Source organism: Papio anubis, chromosome X, assembly GCF_008728515.1.
Source record: "Papio anubis isolate 15944 chromosome X, Panubis1.0, whole genome shotgun sequence".
Lineage (NCBI taxonomy): Eukaryota > Metazoa > Chordata > Mammalia > Primates > Cercopithecidae > Papio > Papio anubis.
The window spans coordinates 127,683,495-127,706,623 of NC_044996.1; the positions used below are offsets into that span (position 1 = coordinate 127,683,495).

The window sequence follows — 23,129 nt, forward strand, 5'->3', positions numbered from 1 at the left end:
AACAATGTATTAAAACAATACACATGGAGCAAGTGAAATTTATTCCAGATATAAAATAATGATACAACATTCAAAAATAAATCAATGTAACCTATCATATCATCAGGCTAAACAAAAAATCAGATAATCAATATTAAGTGATGCAAAAACTCATTTGGCAAAATTAACACTCATTCATGATAAAAGTTCTCAGCCAGTTAGGAAGAGAGAAGAATTATCTCCACTTGACAAAGAGTATGTACAGCAAACCTATAGAAAACATTATACTTAATGGTGAAAGACTCAATATTTTCTCCCTAAGATCAGAAACAAGGTAAAGATGTCTATTCCTGCCATTCATACTCGACATATTACTGGAAGTTCTGGCCACTGCAGTAAAGCAAGAAAAAGAAATAAAGGCATACAGATTGGAAAGAAAGAAACAAAACTGTTCTTATTTGCAGATGACATGATTGCTTATGTGGAAAATTCCAAGGAATTTCTAAAACATAAAAAGATATTCTAGAATTAATAATTGCAATAATTGAGTTTAGGAAGGTCACAGAACATAAGATGAGCACAAAAAAATCCATCTTATTTCTATATACTAACAAAGAGCATATGGAAGCGGAAATTTAAAACACAATACCACTTACAATCACTGCAAAGAAAGTGAAACACTTAGGTCTAAATTTAACTGAAAAATGACAATGTGCTGATGACGTTAAAGAAGACCTTAATAAATGGTGATACATTCTCAGTTAATGAATTAGAAGACTCAACATACTAAAGTTGTCATTTCTTTTCAATTTGATCTGTAGATTGAAAGCTATTCCTATCAAAATCCCAGGAAATTTTGTATAGACATGGACAAGCTTATTCTAAAATTTATATTGAAACACCAAATAACTAGAATAGTTCAAATTAGCTTGAAAAAGAAGAATAAAGTAGAAGCAATCACTCTACCTGATATTAATGATTACTATATAGCAACAGTAATCAAGATAGTATGTGTGGGTGGAGGGGCAGACACATGGAAACATAGGTAAGTAGAATGGAATAAAGAATCCAGAAATACTCACACAAATATGGCCAACTGATTTTTGGCAAAGGTGCAAAAACAACTCAAAAGAGGAAAAATAGCCTTTTCAAAAAGTAGTGCTAGAGCAATTGGACATCCATAGGCAATAAATAAATAAATAGTAAAATCTTTTGCTCTGTAAAAGACCGTATTAAAAGGATAAAAAGACAAGATATAGACTGAGAGAAAATATGTGCACCTGACAAATAATAAGTAGAATATATAAAGAACTCTCAAAATTCAACAGTATAAATACCCAAACAATTCAATCATAAAATGGGCAAAAAGTATGAACAGACATTTCACCAAAGAGGACATACGGGTGGTAGACAAGCACAAGAAAAGATGTTCAACATCATTAGCTATTAGAGAAATACAAATTAAAACCACAATGAGCTATCACTACACACCTATTAGAATGGCTAAAATAAAAATGGTTCTAATGCCAAAAACTGGCAGGTATGTGGATAAACTGGTTCATTCATACATTTCTGGTGGGAATGTAAAATGTTACAACAACTCTATAAAGCAGTTTTGCAGTTTCTTAAAAAATCAAGCATTCAATTACCATACAACTCAGCAAGTGAACTTTTGGGCATTATCCTAGAGAAATGAAAACTTAGGTTCACATAAAAACCCATGCAGGAATGTTCATAGTAGCTTTATCCATAGTAGCCCAAAGCTGGCAGCAGACCAAAACTGAAAACAGCCCAGATATGCTCCAACAGGTTAATGGTTAAATAAACCATGGTATATATGTCCCAATGGAATACTATTCTGCAATTACAAGCAATGAACTGTTGATACACACAGCAATGTGGATGAATTGCCGGTGAATTATTCTGAGTGAAAAAAACCAATCCTAAAAGGTTATGTACTGTATACTTTCATTTATGTGACATTTTTAAATGAAAAGAAAATTAGTAATGGAAAACAGAATGGTGGTTGCCATTGGTAGGGATGGGATGGAGGGAAGGAAGAGAGGTGGATGTGGCTATAAAAGGGCAATAAGAGAGATCCTTGTTGTGATGGAAATGTTCTATATATTAACTATAGTGTGGATACACAAACCTACTCATGTAATAAAATTGCATACAACCAAATACACACACACATACACACACACACCTGACTACAAATAAAACTGGAGAAATCTTAATAAGATTGTGAATTGTATCAGTGTCAATATTCTGGTTGTGACATAGCACTATAGTTTTGCAAGACATTACCAATCGGGAAAATTGGGTAAATGATACAGGGGATCTCTTTGTATTTTTTTTTTTTACAGCTGCATGTGAATCTATAATTATCTCAGAATAAAAAGTTTTATCTTAAAAAAAGAGAGACAGAGCGACAAAACAGAACTGACAGCCCCGAATTAGAATCTTTTAAATATTAGCTTATTATTTGCTAAAATAGAAAGCACAAATTAATGAAGAAGATATTTCATATTAAATAGCGTTAAGACAATTGGCCAACTACTTGGGGAAAAAAATGATACAATTAGAATCTACCTTAGAATAAATACCAAACAAATTTAAATGAATAAATATTGAATTAGTTAGGATTTATTAGTTTTTACTCAAATAATAGAAGGCTTCACAACACAAAAGATGGATACATTTAACTTTACAAAAATAAAAATCTTATCTATATAAAATAGTAGCCACACTCATGGAATGAAAAGAAAATGGAGTATATATTTGTTGCAATTATGACAAACATCTATTCTGCATTAAGCAAATGACACATACACACCAATAAGACGCAAACACTGTGATTTAACGAAAAAGTGAATAAAGACTTGGATATCAAAGCAGCAAGCACACAAATAAAAATGGCTCACCTCTCTAGTAATCAGAGAAGTACATTTTAAAACAAAATGAGTCAAATTTTTTGGCTCAGACTGGTGAGTACTCACAAGGCAGGTGGTCTCAGACCTCATAAATCCTTTTCAAAATCAGTTTGGCAACATGTTCATGTCTCTGTGTCTGCCCCAGAAATATTACAGCTGTGTATTCATGCTGAGAAATAATTATTAATGGGGAACATTGATATACACAAAGATACTAATTGCAGTGTTCTTTTTAACAGCAGATTTTGGAAATGGCTTATACTTCTAATGGGGGAAAACTAAGTATATGGTAATAAATCCACCTAATAAAATTGTATACCACCATTAAAAATATTTATGGTGATTGTGTAGTGTGATTAGAATGCTATGATAAAATGCTTATTCTTTGAAGATGTTAAGGGATAAAAACAGGACTAAAACCACATGTAATATTATTTCAGTTGAGTAAATAGCATAGAGAAAAACTAGAAATATAAAGATCACTGAAAGTGGTTATAATTGAAGGTTTACGCTGAAGATACAATAAACTTTTACACTTATATTTAATCTTTAATGAATATTACAATGAACCATTCATTTAAAAATAATAAATTATATGTATTCTACAGTATTTCTACATTAATTGTGAATATTTTCTGAAGCAATAATGTATAGCTTTCAAAATGTCACCTCTATTTCCTCTAAAATAATAATTCTTCAAAAAACAAGGACTCATCTAATAGATGGAGTGAAACAGAAATCCAAGATGGTAGTGGCCCACTATTTATGAAATGTGCCTGTTAAGTTTGAGGATTATTCCTTTAAGGCAGGATGTCAGTGAATGAGAAACCAACTCTCTCCCATGTGCACAGAAATGTGGACATCAGAAATTAATGGAGACACTTTAGTGAATTGGGCTGGGTGGTGGAGCCACATTTCTTTTTTCTTTTTTTTTTTGGGACAATGCAGATTTATTTATTTTTATTTTTATTTTTTTATTATACTTTAAGTTCTAGGGTACATGTGCACAATGTGCAGGTTTGTTACATATGTATACTTGTGCCATGTTGGTGTGCTGCACCCATCAACTCGTCAGCACCCATCAACTCATCATTTATATCAGGTATAACTCCCATCACACACCGGGGCCTATTACGGGGAGGGGGGAGGGGGGAGGGATGGCATTGGAAGCCACATTTCTAATGGAAGCTTTGAGAGCTACGAAGAGAATCAGACCCAGAAGCCTAGTTCTATAAATGAGGCCAATGTGGGAAGGGGTCATGGATGATGACTGGTGAATGCTAAGGCTTCATGGCTGAGCGATGCCTAGTATACTCCCCTCAAGAACACGAGGAGCTTAGAAGAGAGAAGCAGGCCTCATCTGGGGCCCAACACACTGGTGGTCTGGCTCAGAAATTGGGCAAGGATAATCCTAGGGGTGAAGAGCATCAGGGAATTCTCTTGAAGGAGGCCAAGGTGAGCAGGGGCTGCTGGTAAGTGATCTTATGAGAGCATTAGGTGTTGACTTGGCACAAAGAGGCCACAAATGCAAAAATGGCAATTAAAAATGCTAACCAGCCTAGACATGAGAGATTTTACACTTGCTCTCTTTTCCTTCTTCTGTAACATTGTTCCATTCATAAAATTTTATAATTTGAGAAATTCTCCCAGGTGAAGAAAAATGAAACTATTAAAGTCTCTTTTGTGCTACACATTGATGTCCTGTTCAAAAATGAATGACCTGGCAACTCCTTTTATTCCTTGAGTTTATAGTAACAGAACCCTTGCCAGTTACACTGGGGAGACTTGCAGCACATGAATTGGAGCAGACCTAACAGGCCATGGACACGCTGAGGGTAGCAGGAGCATGCGATGCAGGTTGTGGCACAGATCATTTGTGAAACTGACTGCCACACTCTTGTTTGTTCGTGAAATGCATGTGAGCTGGGTCAAACAGGTTGTGTCTCTGGGGGGAACTAATCCCTACCAAAAGCTGATGGGTTTGATGGCTGAGAAAGCCCTCACTAGCTCTTCTCCCAAGCAACCACTGCAGAGCTAGATCTCGGACTCACCACAGAGACGGGCACCAGGGGCCTGTGGATTTGGGCAATTGAGGATATTTATGGGCCACTCCATTGTCCTTTTTAACAATAACACTCCTGACTTGGAGTGTCTGCGCAGTTACTTTTTAGGATCTGTTTTGGACAATGTTCTGCTTGTTAATCCTCATTAGTCCAGGGCAATTTTGCCGATTTTTCCTTTCTCACTCAGATATGAATCGGGCTCATTTGTGAATGAACTTCTGAGAGGGGAAAAGGTGAGTCTCATACCTGGAAAGCGAACAGGACTTGGCACGTGCGAAGGGGTGTGTATGTGTGTGCATGTGTGTGTTTACGTGTGTGTGCGGGTGTGTGTGGGTGCATGTGAGTGTGTGTACACGTGCATGTGTACATGCATGCATGTGCTTGTGTGCGTGTGTTTGTGTGTGTGTATCCAGTTCTTCCATGCAATCATCTCTGAGCCTCATGTTCTGCATGCGAAGGCTGGGTTGTGAGGGGTCATCTCTGAACTCTTCTACCCCTGGTCTGTGATGTGCCAGTATTTCACCCACTCTCATGCCACAGTTGGCACAGGTGTCCCATCCAGCAAGAAAATTCACTGCCCCAAAACAAATCTGGGTGTAATTTTCACTTCACTGACATCCCCTGCCTTATAATTTCATGGCCCTGACTTCAACTCTCTGTTGGGGCTATAATTGTGTTCTGGTCCTTCCTTGGTGACCTTCATGGACCCTACTCTGTCTCGTGCAGCCTGGCTTCTCATGTGGCTTGTACAGGGCTCTCCATGGATTTGGGAAAACCCTGGTGGCCTCAAGTGACAGTCTCATGACTCCAATCCCAACCCCACTCTGCCCACATCCTCCCTCCACACCAAAAAGGAAGATGTGTTTGATGGTCATGATCCTTGTAGGAGATGTGGCTGTTCCAACTCCTTCGAAGTAAGAGAGCAAGCCCAAGTGGGAGGGGAGATAGCAGTGAGTTTACCAACTACTTACTGCAGGCTGCCCACACCGGGAGAACTAAAGTGGCATCTGCAGGAGGTGTAAGCCACGAGGCCTCCCTCAATGTGCACCATCAACTCAGAGAGATGAGACGCTAGGGGAAGGATGGCAACCACTGGTGTGAGGCATCTACGTCCCAGAGGAAGAGGACAGCTTACTCGAAGCCACTTAGAGCAGTGACAGAGCAGGGGATAGATGTTCCCCATCCTGACCCCTTGCACAGGAGTCTTGCCCTCCATCAGAGGCAGCAGTGTGCCTTGAAGGGGCGGCTAGAACAGAAACCGCCGCATGCACAGAAGGCCTTCACCCGCCTTCTAGTTTAGATTATCGCTTTCATTTGACTTTAAAGTCAGTTTACCATGACAATCTGTAACCTACTTCTTCCTTTCACTTGTTTTTGTCAGATTGCTTGACTCAAGAATGGTCTTTACCCCCAGAATTGGAGGTAAAACAAAACAAAGATAACCCAGTTACTGCATGTATGTCTTAGGATGCTTTCAATGAAATTACAAGTGATAGAGACCTGACTCAAAGAAGCTTAACCTATAAAGCAGTGTAATAATTTACATAACCAGAAGCGCATGGTTGGGTGGTTCTAGAACTGCTTATTCTAGTAGTTCCACAACCTAGCCACGGCCCTAAGTTCTTTCTCTACTTTTGCTGTGATGCCTTGAGCATCAGCTCCTTTCTAGGCCTGGTTCCTAGCATAACAGTGACCATCCATCCTGGTTTACTGGAAAGACCCAGTTTATGCCTCTTCCCCTGACATGGTTGTTAATAGCAACCCCTTTCACCCTCAGTAGCATCCTGGTTTAGGTGATCAACTATGTGGTCACCTGCATAATGTTTTTGCTGCCAGTTGCAAATGGAGTTACATTAGCCTCACATCCATCGGGAGAGGGAGGGATGCTCTCCTAGAGAGTCAGAACTTAGCTGGAAATCCTCAGCAAATCTCTCCTCTCATTTATTTGGTCCTAATTATAGCAGGAGGGATGCAAATTTTCTTAGCTCAAATAGACCCACCCTAAATATAGGATGAAATTCTAAGGTACATAGGTTTCACAGGAGAGGGATGGATGTCTGAATATTAGTGTTCTGTTAGGAAAGAAAAATAGAGAATACAGAATACAGCAGCCACAAGCAAAGCCCTTTATAATGAGCCTGCTTCTTACTCGTGATAATTTCTCGAAAATCTCTATGAAATGCAATGCTTCACTGCTTGTGAGACTAGACAGAGCTACAACTGGACAATGAGGGGCTTCGATGCAGTGCGGGGATGGTACTTTATTATTCTTTACTTTCTAGCACGTGGCTTAGTACTTTAAAGTAATAGCTGTTCAGTATATACTTATTGATTGCCTAACTGAAGGACCAACTCACATATCCTTTGATCCAGTCTTTGCTAATTTTATCCAAAGTGCATAAAACAGTTCATAGGAAGTCCTCAAATGAAGAATACTGAAACTCCCCACCTCCATGCAGAGCGCACTAGATGTCTCTGTCCCATCCAAATAGTCAAAACCTTTCCCTCACCTCATGAGCTCTGAACATTCCTCAGGTAAAAATGTCATTCTCATCGGACTGTTTCTCTGAATGCTTTCCATCCTATTTCCCCAAACGTGGGTTTGATTTCAGTCCTCTGTGCTTCAGTTATCCCTTGCATTTTCTTCAGCATTTCTCCTCCTTCTGCCTTAATTATGTTTTCAAATGCCTGCCTCATTCAATCACTCAATCACCCAGTAAATATTATTAACCACAAAAACATTTGTAAAACAAAGTTTCCATTTTAAATACATTATTCCACTTCAGTAAAATATAGACCCGTTAAGAATCTCTTGAAAGCAATAGGCAATTTCCCCAGGTGCATTCACACCGGTGAGCATTAAACTGACATCTACAATTTTAGGGCTTTCAGGAATCCCTTGAGAAACCCACATGTTCATAAAGATGAGGTCAGATTGTGTTGGTGCACCCCAGGGTGAAGGGCTCAGCCACCAGCCCAATTCACATATGTCTTCTACAGAGTTCACCAAGTAATCCCAGTTCAACCAACACCCGGGGCCTAACAACTCCAAAATCTTGGTCTGCAACTTAAATTTTGAACTCCAGATCTGCTCTTTCAAATACCTACTGGATATCTCTACGTGGCTAATCAACAGGCACCTCCAATTCGAGATGTCCTAAACAGAACTCCCTGGAGCAGATACTGATGATGCACCACCCATATCCCTTGGGTGCTACCACTTCAATGTGCTCCACAGACATCCAGCTGCCAGGATCTTCTCTCTGTGTTTGGGAAGGAACTTCTGCCTATGCTGGGTGGCAGGTTGGAATTGCCAGAAAATCGGCACCCCTTGGACCGCTCTTAACTAGCTTCTTCACCTCTGGAGTGGGTGCTTTGTATCCTGTCCAAGAGTTTGCCTGTGGGATTAAGCTCCTGTTGCTCACAGTGGTAACTGGCCTTGAGAACATGCCTCCCATTGACAGCCGTCCCTCTGGCTCCCTTCCCTCCTCCCCTACAGTGTTTCCTTCACTTCCCAAATCAACTTTCTGCACTGGAATCCTTGTCTCAGGATATGCTTCTGGGGGAACCTATGACACTCGTCAGTGCCAGCCCCAAATCTGCTTCTCTTCCTAGGGACCTCTATCTCAGTGACCACGCCCCCACCCACTCTGTCACACAAGTCAGAAAACCAGGTGTCAGTCACCCTTACTCCTGTTTCCTCCATCATCAAGCCTTGTCGATTCAGCATCCCAAGTACCACTTGATTCAAGTTCCTACTCTTCATCTCTGCTGGCACGACCAATCATTGCAACAGCCTCTCTTATCTGGTCTCCCTGCTGCCAATCTCACCTCCCTCTGATCAGCCCTCCACACCAACCAACAGAGTGATCACTCCTCAATCCAAATCTTTCCTTGTCACTCCCTTGCTTATTAAAGCCTTTCAATGGTTCTCACTGAATACAAGGAAAAGCTCCTTGACAGGACAGACCAGGGACCTCAAGTGACCTGTAGCTTCCTTTTCCCCCTCCTCTACTATTCCTCACAGCCTCTACTCTGGACTTACAAAATATCTGCAGCCTCTAAATAGTGTTCTGTGTCCCAGCTTCAGTTCCCTTCATTTATAATGCCTTTTGTTTACTTTGGAAACTTCTATTTATCTCTCAGTGCTCAGCAACTGTCAACATCTCTGGCAATCTTTTCTGACTTCCCTGCCCCATGCCATTCCCTATTCCTTCCCAATGCAGGAATAGGCCTACTCCTTGGGTGTTCACCCAGCCTATTTTATAACTCACCATGTACCATATAATGTCACATTGTATTATTAACAGTTCTTATTAATCTGTGAGCATACTGCGGTCAGAAACCACATATTCACCATATCTCTAACCCGCATCCTTAGCTCAGTGACTGGGCAGCTAGTAGGTGCTTAATAGATGTTTATTGGATAAACAAACGAATCGCCCATCTGGCAAGTATGTGAAAACTCGATTATAAGGAGATGCTGTATTAGAGAAGCAGGATATGGATAAAAAGAATAAGATCTGGGATAGGAAATTTATTGGGTACTTATTTAAAATCACCAAATATTACAATTACAGATCTCAAAAATCACCCTGACCCATCCTGGAAGATTTTGAGGTTGTTCTTTCCTGCTGTTTTGGCATGTTCCTTCTTCCCTCCATTTTCTTAGGCACCCTTTTAACTGTATGAACAAAATTATTCCACATTAATGTCCTATTTCTGTCCCAAAGCACCGCCCCACAAGCACACACAAATCCAGACCTACCCTTTATGAACCTTTTTTTCTTCTCTTTGCAAGGGCAGCCAGGATGAAAAGGCAGAAGGGTGCCACTGTACATTTCTTTGGGAATGGGGGCCATGATGCCTATTTCTTCTGCATTAATCTGAATCAATATAATCTTTCCTGAAAACACAAGCACCTCAAAGGGCAGCAAATATGAATCACAACTGCCAGTGAGGATCAAACATTAACCCAGGGTTGCGATGAGGCCAACAAAAGAAATAGGCTAGTAATTGCCTTCCAGGATATCAGTCCCTACCTTCTACACACATACCCCCTCAACACACACAAAACCTTTATGGATCTTTCATCCATGAACTTGCCCAATTATAATTGCCCAGCTGTGTCTTTAGTTGTATTCAGACTAGGTCTTGGCAACCGAGACCTCACATACCTTATCCAAGAACTTAGGACAGTTATGAGATCTATAGAGGAAGTCTTTGGTTACTGAAATGATTGAAGACACATTCATAGACAAATATTTCCACAGGTATCATTAATTAGTTGGGGCTGATTTTAAACTCCCCAAAACCTGACTGAAACAAGTAGAAACTGACACTTTCTGTTGATATTCATTATTATCAATTCTTAAACTTGCACTGTGTGTCTTTCCACCCCTGTATGGTCTGGGTACTTCTTAATTTAACTCTTATTTTTCAAAAGAGGAAATTCAGTATCAAGGAATGGTACTACCAGGGCTGACTTCTCCCTTAAGCACAGTAGACACAGTGCCTGGGGCTCATGGTACTTTTAGGCACCCACATCAATCTTTTAATTTCTTTTAAAATCAGAAGAAGGCCGGGCGCGGTGGCTCAAGCCTGTAATCCCAGCACTTTGGGAGGCCGAGACGGGCGGATCACAAGGTCAGGAGATCGAGACGAACCCGGGAGGCGGAGCTTGCAGTGAGCTGAGATCCGGCCACTGCACTCCAGCCCGGGCGACAGAGCGAGACTCCGTCTCAAAAAAAAAAAAACAAAACAAAACAAAATAAAATCAGAAGAAAAAATGTTTTTTAGGTTGAAGAAACTGTTTTAATATATAATACTATTATATTCATCTTTACACCAATGCAATTGTAAAATGTAATTTGTAATATCTTTCTATGGAGGAAGGAGTCCACAAAGGCAAAAGTGCTCAACACAGTCATCATTCAGCCTCAGTTACTACCACCTTATGCTTGCAACACAACATGGTTAGAATAGAGCCTTTCAAACACAAGTTCAGGCTCCCATACTAATTAAAAACTGTGTTATAAAACTCAGATTTGATAAGAGGAAAGTCATGGTTAATACACACAGTATTGGAACTTCAGGGGGCTCGAGACTGCCAAGAACAGCTAGATTCATTTTGTTCTGTGCTCCGATTAAATAATTTCTGCTCTGCTATTCTCTCTCAAATATCTTCATCCTGTTTTGATTAATAGAAAAAATCTTTACATCTTTGGAGAATCATTAAACTAATTTGGTTGCTTCCTTGGCTGTCTCAAGAATTCTAAGGATTTATTGTTTTCAATTTTAAAATGATCAATAGTACAACTGACACCTACTACTTATTTACTGGTCAGCAATCATACAGTCACCGTCCCTGTAACTCCAGTTCTTAGCCCAGTATCTGGCAAACACTAGGCGCTTAATAAAGGTTAGATTTATACACGAATCACCTCTTGGATGGAAATTACATTATGTAGGTGGACTAATTTGATCTTTCCTAATCTCCCACCTTGTGAGAAGCATCTTTCACCGGTATCACAATTGGCATTTTCGGGTGATCGCCGGGCCCTTCCCACCTCCCCCGCTTCCATCAGCCAGCCACTTCCTCCCTCCTGGGCTCTGTTCTTCGCTCTTCTCCATCCTGGGGTCTGGAATGGTCCCCAGCCCCCCGGGAGGCAGTAGGGTCCCAGCTCCTCAGGCCCTCCCCCGGCGTTCCCCCCAAGGTCCCCCTCCCCGCCCCGGACACCCCTTCCTCCTGGCACCCCGCGCCGCCCACGGCCACGCCCTCCCCGTGGGCGAGATCACCTGTCCCTCCTCCGCCGCCGCCTCCCCGCTGGGTACCCTTTAGCCCCTCCTGCTCCTCCTCCGCCGCCTCCCCCAAGCCCTCCCCCTTCCCTTCTGCCTCCCTCCCCCACCCCTTGGTGCTGCCGGGACAGACACACACTCGCCCGGACACAGGCGTACACACGCTCACGCACAACCAGCAGCAGTGAGTGAGATAGTGGCCTGGTGGACAGCAGGATGGCCCCACTGCGGCAGCACCCTTCCAAGTGGCTGGTTATGGCCAGACCGGAGAGTTCCGCACCCGGCGACCACCCCGCGGCTTCCTGGAGGCGGCGGTCAGACAGGGAGGGCCGCGGCGCCCCGCGCGCCGGGGGTCACCCCCGCCCTCCCCGCGGAGCTGCCACTGGGACGCAGGGGGCGCGCCGGGCTGGGCGCGCCTGGCGGGGCCCGGCGCCCGGGGAGGGGCCTGCTCCCGGGGGCAGGACGGCGCCCGGAGGCCGGGGCCGGCGGGGAGGGCCGGCTGGGCATCGCGGGCCGAAGCCAAGCGCCCGCGTGGCGCGCCGGGGCCCCGCCCTGTCCCCGGCGCCGCGCACTGCCGGAGGGGCCGGGGACTGCCGGGGAGGCGGCGCCGACCGGCGGGGCGGGGGCCCCGAAGTGGGTTTCGGGCAGCCGCCCGCGCTGGCACCGGGCGCAGAGGGTGGTGCACGGCGGACTCTGCGCCCGGGCACCGCACCGGGCAGTCTCCGGATCTGCCGTTCTGCCCCGGCCCAGAAAACCCGGCGCCTTCCAGGCCCTTCGAAAGATGGATTCTGTTGACGTATCTGGCGGCCCTGGCGAGCCTGGTGGAAAGTTGGGTTTTGCCAGATTGCGCCGGGCTCCTCTTTGTGACGCGCGGCCAGCCCCGCATCCCCCCGGAGCCGGGTGAGTGTGCGTCGGCGCCCCAGGAGCCCCGGTGCCCCCCAGTGCCCAGTCCCGGGGTGGCCGCACCAACTCGGGCTTTCTGCCATGTTAGGCACTGAGTAACGTTCTCGCTGCATTTTTGCGTGCGTTTCAGTGGCGCCTTTTGCTGCGGAGGGAGTTATTGCTTCTCTCCGCTGTGGCTTTTTCGAGGTTGGGGTTGTGCTCTGTGTGTTTGCTTGTTTGCCATTTAAAGCCCAACTATTGTTCAGGATAAGCTCCGCCTGGGTGGGGAAATGGCATCCCACCACAGTTGCTGGCGAGGGGCAGAAATGTTGCCAAACAGCTGCTGCTTTGTGTTTCCCTATCAGAAGTCCCTGGAGTAGGTTTGGGGCACGACGGATGGATGGAGAGAGGGATGGGGCACGGAAGAAAAAGGTGGCTTTGGAGGAGCGGATTGTTACCCACACCATGGCACTCACTCAGTCTCCCTTTCTGCCTGCCAAACTTTTATGAATATTCCTTTTGTGGCAGAGGGAAGCTTAATGAATTTAGCCCAGTTTTCCAAGGAAAAAGCAACCCAGCTTTAACAATGGTTTGATAACTTAATCAATGAAAAAGGCAGGAGAGGAGGACAAGGAGGCGCCGACACCATATCGGGTATGTGGCTGCTGCTTGCAGAGTCAGGTAGAGGAAAGGTGGGCAGGGCACGGCGCAGCGTCTGGGTGACCGTGTTCCCGGAACTGTTGGTAGCTCTCACCTGTGCCCGCTGGTGCCACCCACCGTCGTGCCCTTACGTCCTGGGCTGTTCAGAACCCAGCGATGGGGTTTGAGGGGCGGCTTTCGGCAGTGCGTGGCCTGGCCCCCCTCATCTGGCGTTTTTAAGGATGTGTAAATATTTTGCTGAGGATAAGTGACATCAACAGAATGATATTCCGCAGAGCCCGGGTGTGCAGCGATGATAAATAGATATGGCCAAACAAAGTTTTGATAACCGCGTATTCTCATGGCTCTCTCTGTTTCATTTGGGTCTTTGTTTTTGTTGGTTTAGCATTATCTCGCATCCTCTGGTGTGATCCCTTTATTTAGCTGATTCTTGGAAGCTTCTCTTTAGAACAGAGAGAAAAGCAGCCAGTAGGGAGAAAACAATTCTTAGCCTCACATGCATCAGGCAAGCTTTTCTGTGCTTTTCCCAGGGAATCTTTCCCACCGTTTTCTAGATGTCTCCCTTATGTCTCTCTTGCTCCTTTGGAGTCATCAGAATTAGTTGTTGGTAGACCGAGAGACTTGTGATAACTTTGAAAATGTGGTGTGGACATGCCTTTGTTACAGTAGAGGGGTGGCAAGGTGGGAGGGGGACAATATGGAAAGGGACAGTATGGAGGCTAGTTTTCTTCTCAAATGGGAACATGAGAAGCCAGGGGTGGGCTGGAAGGCAGAGAATGGTAAGCTTGGTGGCATCCCAGTTTCTCTGCCTCTTACAAGCCCAGAGAAGCCACCTGCCCCCACACCCCCACATACACACAGTCTCCTTCAAAGGGACACTCGCTTCTCATCCTGACAGATGCCCACTAGAGGCATCCCCAGGGCAGCCCAGGCACTGTGAACCAAGTCAGACTAGAACTTGGGGATAGTGACTACTTTGGCACCAGCCCAGGGGACCATTCAACTACCCAAGGGGGTTCCTTTATGATGAAAAAATGGTAAGACCTCCATTGGTGATGTTTTGCCCAGGAAAACCTGTTCATCTGAGGAACAAATGAAAAGACAGTTTTCCAGGTGATGCCGGTCGCTGGGGTGAGAACTCGGTTTGGTGGGCAGTTGGGGAAGAACTGTAAGATACATTTCAGAATCTTGTATCCAGAATACAGAGTCCCTGAGACAGGACCATCTGAATTACAAGAAAGAAAAATCAAAGACTGGCAGGTGTGTGAGGAGCTGTTGCTGGGAGTGCTCTAGCTGTAATGACCCGGAAGCTGAGGATAGGACTGGCCTACCAAATCCATTGACCCAGAATGGAGATATTCTGGATGTGCAGAAAGCCCTGCACAGTGTGATCCAAAGTTATGATAAGAAAATAGGAAACGTCTGTTCTCTGGCTTCTCCCCTAAGCTTAGAATTTTGGAGAGAATGGTAGTGGAGGGAAATAAATTGGGAAGGGAACTAACATGTATTGTTGGCCTCTGTCTGCCAGGCACTTCACATGTGGTAAACCTTCTCAGCCACCCTGTGATGGAAAAATTATTTTACAGATAAGGAATCTGAGGCTCAGATGAATTTCCAGTTGTGTATCTGATTTCAGACTTTGGTGGTTATGATTTAAGAGGGCAACATGTCCCTCTTCCCCTGCTCCAGGTCTCTTATTTATTTCTCTTAACCTGTCTGAGCCTCAGTTTCCTTACCTACGAGATGGGAATAATCTTTCCCATCTCACATGGACGTTGTAAAGATTAAAGTGGGACTTGTCAACATGGGACCACAAAGGATTAAAACTGGAGTATGACACCAGGAACTTCAGGCCCGTAACCAAACATACAAATCTCTGGATCTCTTCCTACTGGATCTTTCGGCCCCTCCACCTTGGCAAAATCTGGTACCCAATTGGTGGGGGTTAGGGGGAAGGTGGAAGCCCACCAGTGGGCAGCCCAGTCACCCACAGTGCATACTTATGTGCCAAGTAGATAGATCTGAAATGTCAGATGGACATGTCAGATGGACAGACTGTGCCTTTTCATCTTGGAGTCCCTACCACCCAACTGTTGCTTAATAAATGAGAGTTGAGTGACTAAATGATGGCACTGATGGAGTGAACGACAGTGGGGAGGGGGCTGTAAATCATTGTTAAGGGAGACCCAGCAAGGAGAGATCCAGAGATTTGTATGTTTGGTTGGGAATCTGAAGTTCCTGGTGTATGAGGAACTTCAATTTTAGCCCTTGGTAGCTCCGTGCTGATAAGCCCCAGTTTAATCTTTACAAAATCCATGGGAGATCGGCAAGATTATTCCCATCTTGTAGGTGAGGAAACTGAGGCTCAGAAAGGTTAAGCAACTAATTCAAAGTCCATGATGGGACCAAAGGGTGGGTGAGGTATTTTTGACTACTAACTGTCTCAAATAAACAAACACTGTATAGGAAAATGAGGAGGGGACTTGCTATGCAAATGTATCATTAACAAGCCCCCATAGCCCCCTTCCAACCAGGTGGTAGTCTGTAACCTCCTAGAAATTCTGGTGCCACCCAGGGAACTGGGCTTTGAATCTATGTATGAGGTGCACATGAATGCTGCCTCCCTGATCAGAATATGAGGGAGACCTCAGAAAATGAGGGGGAAAGATGGCTAATTGCACTCTTCCCTCACACAAATGCCTGCGTAGGATTCTGAATTAAGCTTGATTTGGGGATCAGGGTGACATCCTTGCCGTAGAGTTGGCAGCTCTTGTCTTTGGAGAATGCCTCTGATTACCACTTCTCCCTCCCACCTGATCGTCTGCCTGGGTGCCCATCATCTCATTCTTTCCAGACTCAAGGCCTTTCCTCCTGGCTCACAATGTTTGATGAGCCTCTTGAGTCTGCCACTTCCCTGTCCTCTGATGGCAGCTGGTGAGAAGCTGATTTTGGTGGCCAGGTTAGTACTTCTGGAGTTCACACATGACCCTCCTCTCTCCTACCAAGAACACACACACGAACACACATGCACACACAGACACAGGCGCACATAATTTGATCACGTTTCTGTATCTGCTTCACCAAATTAGATTCAAACCCAGAATTGTTATTGGAAGAAGTACATGATTTTGGTGTTCTTCTCTCCCAGCGTCTGCCCTGAACAGACCAGAACAGCTAAGATGGAGGCGGCTTAGCCAGCAGATGTCTTGAGCCATGATCATACTTGCTGGCCTTCCCGCTGCTGTGGGGCAGCTCCCCAAAACATGAGCATGGTCTGCCTTCGTCCATCTGGGCTGCTATAACAAAATAGGCTGGGTGACTTATAAATGATAGAAACATATTTCTCACCGTTCTGGAGGATGGGAAGTCAAAGATCAAGATTTCGGCAGATTCAGTGTCTGATGAGGGCTTTTTTTCCCTGGTTCAGAGATGGTATCGGTATCTTCTTGCTGTGCCCTCACATGGTGGAAGGGGCAAGTGAGTTCTCTGGGGCTTCTTTTACAAGGGCACTCATCCCATTCATGAAGGCTCCACTTTCACGATCTAATCACCAAATAAATACCTCACCTCTTAATACTATCACGTTGGGGATTAGGATTTCAACATAGGAATTTGGAGGGGACACACACATTCAGACTATGCATGGTCCCAGGGCCTTTCATAAAAAGCCCATTTTAATTTCTACTTAGACATAGGGCTGGGCTCCTTGAACATCCCAATCCTTGTAATTCCAATTTCTGCTGTAATTAGCTCCAACAACTCAGTAATTTTAGAGAACTTTGGGGCACACTCTGCTCACACCTGTCATTCCTCTTCCCACAATTTTTTTGTCTTTCGGCACAGCACTGTCTAATAAAACTTTCTATGATGATGGAAATGTTGCATGTCTGCACTGTCCCACACACTAGCCACTAGCCACATGCAGCCATGGAGTGCTTGAAAAGTGGTTGGTCCAAATTAGGATGTGCATTAAATATAACAGATGCATGGGATTTCTATGACTTAATAAAAAAAAATACAAAATAGCTCATTAATAATCTTTGCATTGATTACATGGTGAAATAATATTTTGAATATATTAGTTAAATATGATAGAGTATTAAAATTACTGGCTTTTTAAATTTTTTTAAATGTGCCTACAAAAAATTTTAAATTACGTAAACATTTCTATTAGACAGAGCTGCTCTGGAGCAAACTAACCTACCTCGTGACTTCAGCCTCCAGATGTTCTGGGGACACACACGCTCTCCATCTCGATGGCAGGTGGGAGGCAGGGGGCTGAGTCAGTAGCCACAGCAGTCTGGCATCAAGCGATTTTGATTTTCAGTAGCTCAGGTGCCATGATGGGGGTTCCCCATGGAACCTACCCATGAGCATGTTGGCTCAGTCTCATGCTCTATGAGGAATGTGGGACCCAGAAACCCAATAGAATGAGCAAGGCAGAAGGAGCACAGGCAGGACTGGCTTGAATGAAATGACTCCTTTCCTTTCCTCGACCCCACCCACTTCAGGCCAGTGTCCTCGTCCATCAGAGAATTCCTTGACACCTGCTCTAGTAGGAGCTTGAAGTACTATCTGTTGCAGGGATTTGTGCTTGGAGAGTAATGTCACCAGTAGACACCCTCATGCTGAGAGTGAGTTATTTGGGGCCGGGGCCAGCCTTAAAGGAGAGAAAATAAAAAAGAGGATGCACACTGTCACTTCCTGACAGCTTGATGAGAACAAGAGCAAGGACATAAATAAAATTTCTGCGAGGGAGACAGAATAAATGCAAGGAAGGTCAATTTCACACAACCATAGCACTGCAGATGAAGAAAACTGGCTAAAGGAGAGTTCAGGAAGGCAGAAGAAGGATTTTGGCTGGCACTGTGGTATCATCACATCACATCATTCCTGGGTCCTTCCCTGGGCACTGGGCATGGCATGAATAGATGGAAAAGGATGGGATAATGAACTGGGGACTGCAGTGATTTACAGGTCAGGCGCCTGTGGCTCTGGCTCCTGAGGGGGCTGCCCTCACAGGGGACCCTTGGCTGACCTCCCTGGGCTCCTCAGAAGGAGTTGGTTTTGTTTCACATGGCAGAAGCAGACTGTTTACTGGCGCACAGGAAGAATCCAACATTCTGGCGAAAAATAATTCATTAACAGCCAGGGTATTACCAGTTCCCTGGAAAAGCTCCTCCAGCTGCACTGTAGCAACTGTTCTTTTTCAGCAGCAGAATCGGGCCATGCTGGCAGCCAAGACTGGGTGTGTTTGGGCGTTTTTATTATTGTTGTTATTTTTGCCTTTGTGTATATGGCCACTTTTCCCTTATAATTCAGAAAAAGAAACGGAGGCCTGGAAGGGTTGAAATGGTGTAGCTGTCAGCCATTCTTTCCTTCGTGCTTTAAGGCTGGAAGCTCCAGGCTGACTGTAGGAACATAGGTTTTTCCAGATCAAAGCCCATCCCCAACGTGGGGGCAATGCAGAACCACATAGAATGTTCTAGGATGAAAGGAATTTTAGGGAACTGAAACACCTGTTCTTAAGATTCTCTGAAAGCAATTGGCTGAGGAATTCCTCCCCACCCCCATACACACAACCAGGCAGAAAGTCCTATCTTGGCTGTGTGGAATTCTTTTGCTTACTATTAATTGGCACAATGGGGCCAAAGTATGTGATTCATCATCCTAGTTTTGAGGGCATTTGGAAAACCAGGCAAGCATAACCAAGAGAATGGGCTGCATGTTTTGCTCACTAAAGAATGATTGAATCTATAGTAAATACAAGGAAAGATTCAGGAAGCTTTTTGTGCTCTAGAAAAATATGTTTTTTTAAAAAAACGTTTTTGTCTGCCTATTTGTTTTTTAATGCCTCATGCTCAGAAATGTGTGCCCAGCTAGCAAAAAATGGGAAAGAATAGCATTTCCTTGTTTTAGTTTTTTAAAAACTCTAATTGCAGGTTAAGTAAGATACAGTGTATTGATTTTGATTTTGTATGGAACGTAACTAATCATTTTATTTTATGAGATATTAATTTCCACCCATTTAGACTGATGAAATAGGCATTTAAAATATCCCATACCTACCCCCACCATCATCACAGTATTTCATTAATGTTCCTAGATTCAGATGGAGAACGTATTTCATTTATATGGAAAAGGAGTAAATATGTTAGTCAACATATATGTAAACCTTCCTTAGATTTCAAAAAAATGGGATCCTTTCCCTTTTTTTAAAAAAATATGAATGTTAAAGGCCAAGCATATTTGGCTTTATCTGGAGCATGGTTTCCTCACCTTGGTCCTGTTGACATTTTAGACCAGAGAATTGCTTGTTGCAGGGGACTGTCCCATGCACCTTAAGATGTTTAGCAGCATCCCTGGCCTCCACCCACTAGACACCATTAGCACCACATCCCCCTACCCCAGACCTTGCCAAATGTCCCCTCTGGGACAAAATTAGCCCTGTTGAGGACCACTCGTCTAGACCAAAATTTAATAAGTACTTTGTGTTTTTCTGGAAAATTCCATTTGAGATAATAAAAGACACAATTTCCCCCCTCTGACTTTTATATATGCAATTCATGGGCATGATTAATTAACAGTTGGAAGTGGATCATGTGCGTGATTTAATTCTAAGGTTGGTGGAAGGGTCTATAAGACTGTATAAGCATGGAGACTTTTTCAAGGCAGGCAATTTTGTAAGTCATAGGTAATTGGGGGGCACGTTGTAAGAACTAGTGGCTTCTCTGGTTTTTCATAAAGAGAACAGGTTTATTCCTCCCTAATTTCTTTTTCATATGCACCTGATTCCAGGCATGACTTCAAAGCCAGCAGACATCTTCCCCCGCCCCCAGCCCCTCCCCACTGTCATTTCTCTGGTAGCATCTTAAGCCTGAGCCAATTAATTTAGCCCTTTAGTGTACTTGTGAGAGCTCTGCTGGTAATATTGTAATGGACTCATTTCAGATTGTAGCAGCCCTTTACCCACCACTAAATTCCATGTTTTCCAGTACTATTGAGAAAGAAAGTCAACAGTACTTTCTTGGTAGATGGATCATTTTTTGTAATGATTGGAAGTTGAAATTCAGGTGGCCCCCATCACCCCTGGCAATTTTGTTTCCTTTTACACACATTTGTTTCCTTGAAGCAACCCTCCTTCAGGCAGCTAGCACCTGGTAATGCCTACAGGCAGCAACAGCAGATGAAATGTTGCCACCAGGACAAGCCCTCAGCCAATAATATTCTTTCTGGTAGTCCCTTGAAAGGCTAGAAAGGAGGGTCATGCCTTACACAGGGAAGTTGTCATGGGGGCAAACCATGCCCTGCCCATACGTGGAAATGGAATGGGTGTTTGGGGCGGGGGGTAGGGAGAGGGCAGAGAAGTGAATCACTCATTATACAGGGAAAGTGTTCCCCAGTCAGCCCTCCCCTGCCAGCCTCTGGGAGTGATATGGCAGCAGGGGATGCTGGTGAAGGATACGGGCAGTTGCTCAGTGCAGAAGTCAACATAGGCCACTTCATTTTGCAGCCATCCAAGGTAGGCTGACCTTTTCCAAAGAATGTCATGCGTAGGATTCCCTTGTATGCTAGCCAGTGAGGAAAGATGGAAAGGTGAGCATTGAGGGATTTGGCAAGCCAGCACCATTTCTTCATTGGTGAGTTCCAGCATTTCTTGAAGAGTAGTTAAAGTCTTCCTTGTCACCATGAAGAGAAAGGCAGCGAGCTGGCAGGGATCCACAGTGTGCTGGGCTCAGGCGGATAAATAATTGATTTGCAGCACGTGACACTTGGTCATTCTAAGTTGCCAGTCCCTCACAGGCCAGGATTCGGGTGATGATCGCAACACTGGGAGAGGAAACAGGATCATAAATCTGGGCGTTGGAGGCCAGTTTCGCGGTGCAGAGGCCACTGGGGCCACCACTGTGTGCTGCAGAAGCAAACAGACAGGTCCAAGTGTATGTTGTTCCTCAAAATAATGGCAATGGAAATGGCTGTGAAAAACATTTAGGACCTTGTCATAAAAATGCAAACAGTCTTCCTTCTATAGGGAAAAGCTAAATAAACCCTATTGCAGCTGTATTAAGTAGAAACAGATTTGAAAATCGGGTGTTTTTGTTTTGTTTTGTTTTGTTTTGTTTCTGAGACACTTATTTATAGCAGGTTGGGCAGAGGCTGCCACTATCTTTCGAGACTCCGGAAGAGTGTTTTCCAGATGGTCCTTGCTGTTTTTCTCTTTATTAAGCTTAGCCGAACACTGCTGCGCTTGGAAAGGGTCATAGAAACCAGTGTTACTTTTTTTTCAGATTACAATGGCCATTGATTGGCTAGCAATCAATGGATGGGAATGGATTGAGCCTGTGCTGATGAATTTCCTTTTGCATTTTATAAACAAGAAAAATGTCAAGGAAAGCACAAAATAGGGATACTCTTTCGACTATACACATCAAAGCTTTGAAAACCATACAGAGTTACATTTCCTATTACTTTCCATTTAAATTTTGTTCTAAAATAATGCTCCCCTCTTTGCTAAAGCTCTACAGTGTTACCATTTCCTTTCCAACATCTAAACAATGTCCAGATCCATTTTAGATTGAGCAATTAGCTCTGGATGCAATTTTCTTTTATGAAAAAAAGAATCACTAACCCTCTAGACTAAATATGAAATTATTGAATGTGAAAATATCAATATGGGGCCATGTGTTCTAAGATCCTTTTTCACCTATCACTGGCATTTTAAGAAGGTTAGAAAAGGCCAATTCTGCCCTGGCCTTCCATGTTGGACACAGCCACACCAGAAACCCCAAACTTTGTTTGTGTTCATAGAGGCTGGGCAGCTGGATTTGAGGTCATCAGGGCTGAAGCTTACAGCCAAAACTGCAAGGGGAAACATCTTAGAATGTCACATAAGCCAGTGGTCCCCACAGACAAGGTTTGCAGACCACTGCCTGTATTAGACAGGATTTCTGCACCTACACAGTGAAGTGGAAGAAAAGTGAAAATGCCATGAATTTATTTTGTTTAAAGCTAAACCTTTTCCACTTTACAAAACTGCCCTATATTCCCAAATGATCTTTCCTATTGTCCTTGATGTGAAACTTTCTTTTACGACTTATCAAGAGATAGTGGATGACATTTGTATTTTGACATCTTTATTTGACAAAGTCAGAAGTTGTCCAACTTATATTGGGTCCTTCATTTTAAAAATGTTACTCATCCATAACATTCAGAAGTCTGAGATTCACCCAGGAGGCCCAAGTAGACCTGGAAGGGGAGGCTTTGTTATGATTCCTAAGCCAGAAACAACAACCTGTGGAAGGATCCTGGGGCTGCTTCCCTGCGTCCCTTTACTCAGCTCTTGTGACTCCTCACTCATAGAGAGCTGGCTTTGTCCTAAGCCCACGTGAAGAATAGAATTGCTTCTTTGGAGGAGTTTGAGGGGGTAGAACTGGCCTCTTGAACATGAATACACAAGCGTGCAGCCTCAATGCTGAGACCCTGGGACCTTTATCCCTGACTCCCAATGTCAATGCCATTGCCGGTTCTCGTGGGCTTGACCCCCTTCACCCTCTCCTCAGCCATGCCCACTGCTGTCATGAGCACAGGCCTCAAAAAGCTCCCCGGTGTGGCCCTGTTCTCCTCACTGCTCTGCATGATTTGTTGCATTGCTCCCCCCAGCTGGTGTTCTACAGGCCTGCATCAGCTTCCTCCTGCTAAAGCACCTCTCTAGTCCTGTCACCCTAGCTCAAGAACATTCTGTGACCCCCTATTTCCTAATAAGGTTGAATAAAACTCCACATATGAAGCCTTCTCTACTTTCCCAGCCCAT

General features: G+C 44.1%; 1 protein-coding gene across 1 annotated transcript in view; it reads left to right on the top strand.

Annotated features, from left to right (window-relative positions):
- Positions 1–12,335: 12,335 nt before the first annotated feature.
- RAI2 (retinoic acid induced 2) overlaps positions 12,336–23,129 on the top strand; it is a 61,874-nt gene continuing 51,080 nt past the window's right edge. The window contains exon 1 of the mRNA XM_003917464.2: positions 12,336–12,676. The gene's annotated coding sequence lies outside the window, so the exon portion shown is untranslated. The remainder of the gene's footprint in view (positions 12,677–23,129) is intronic.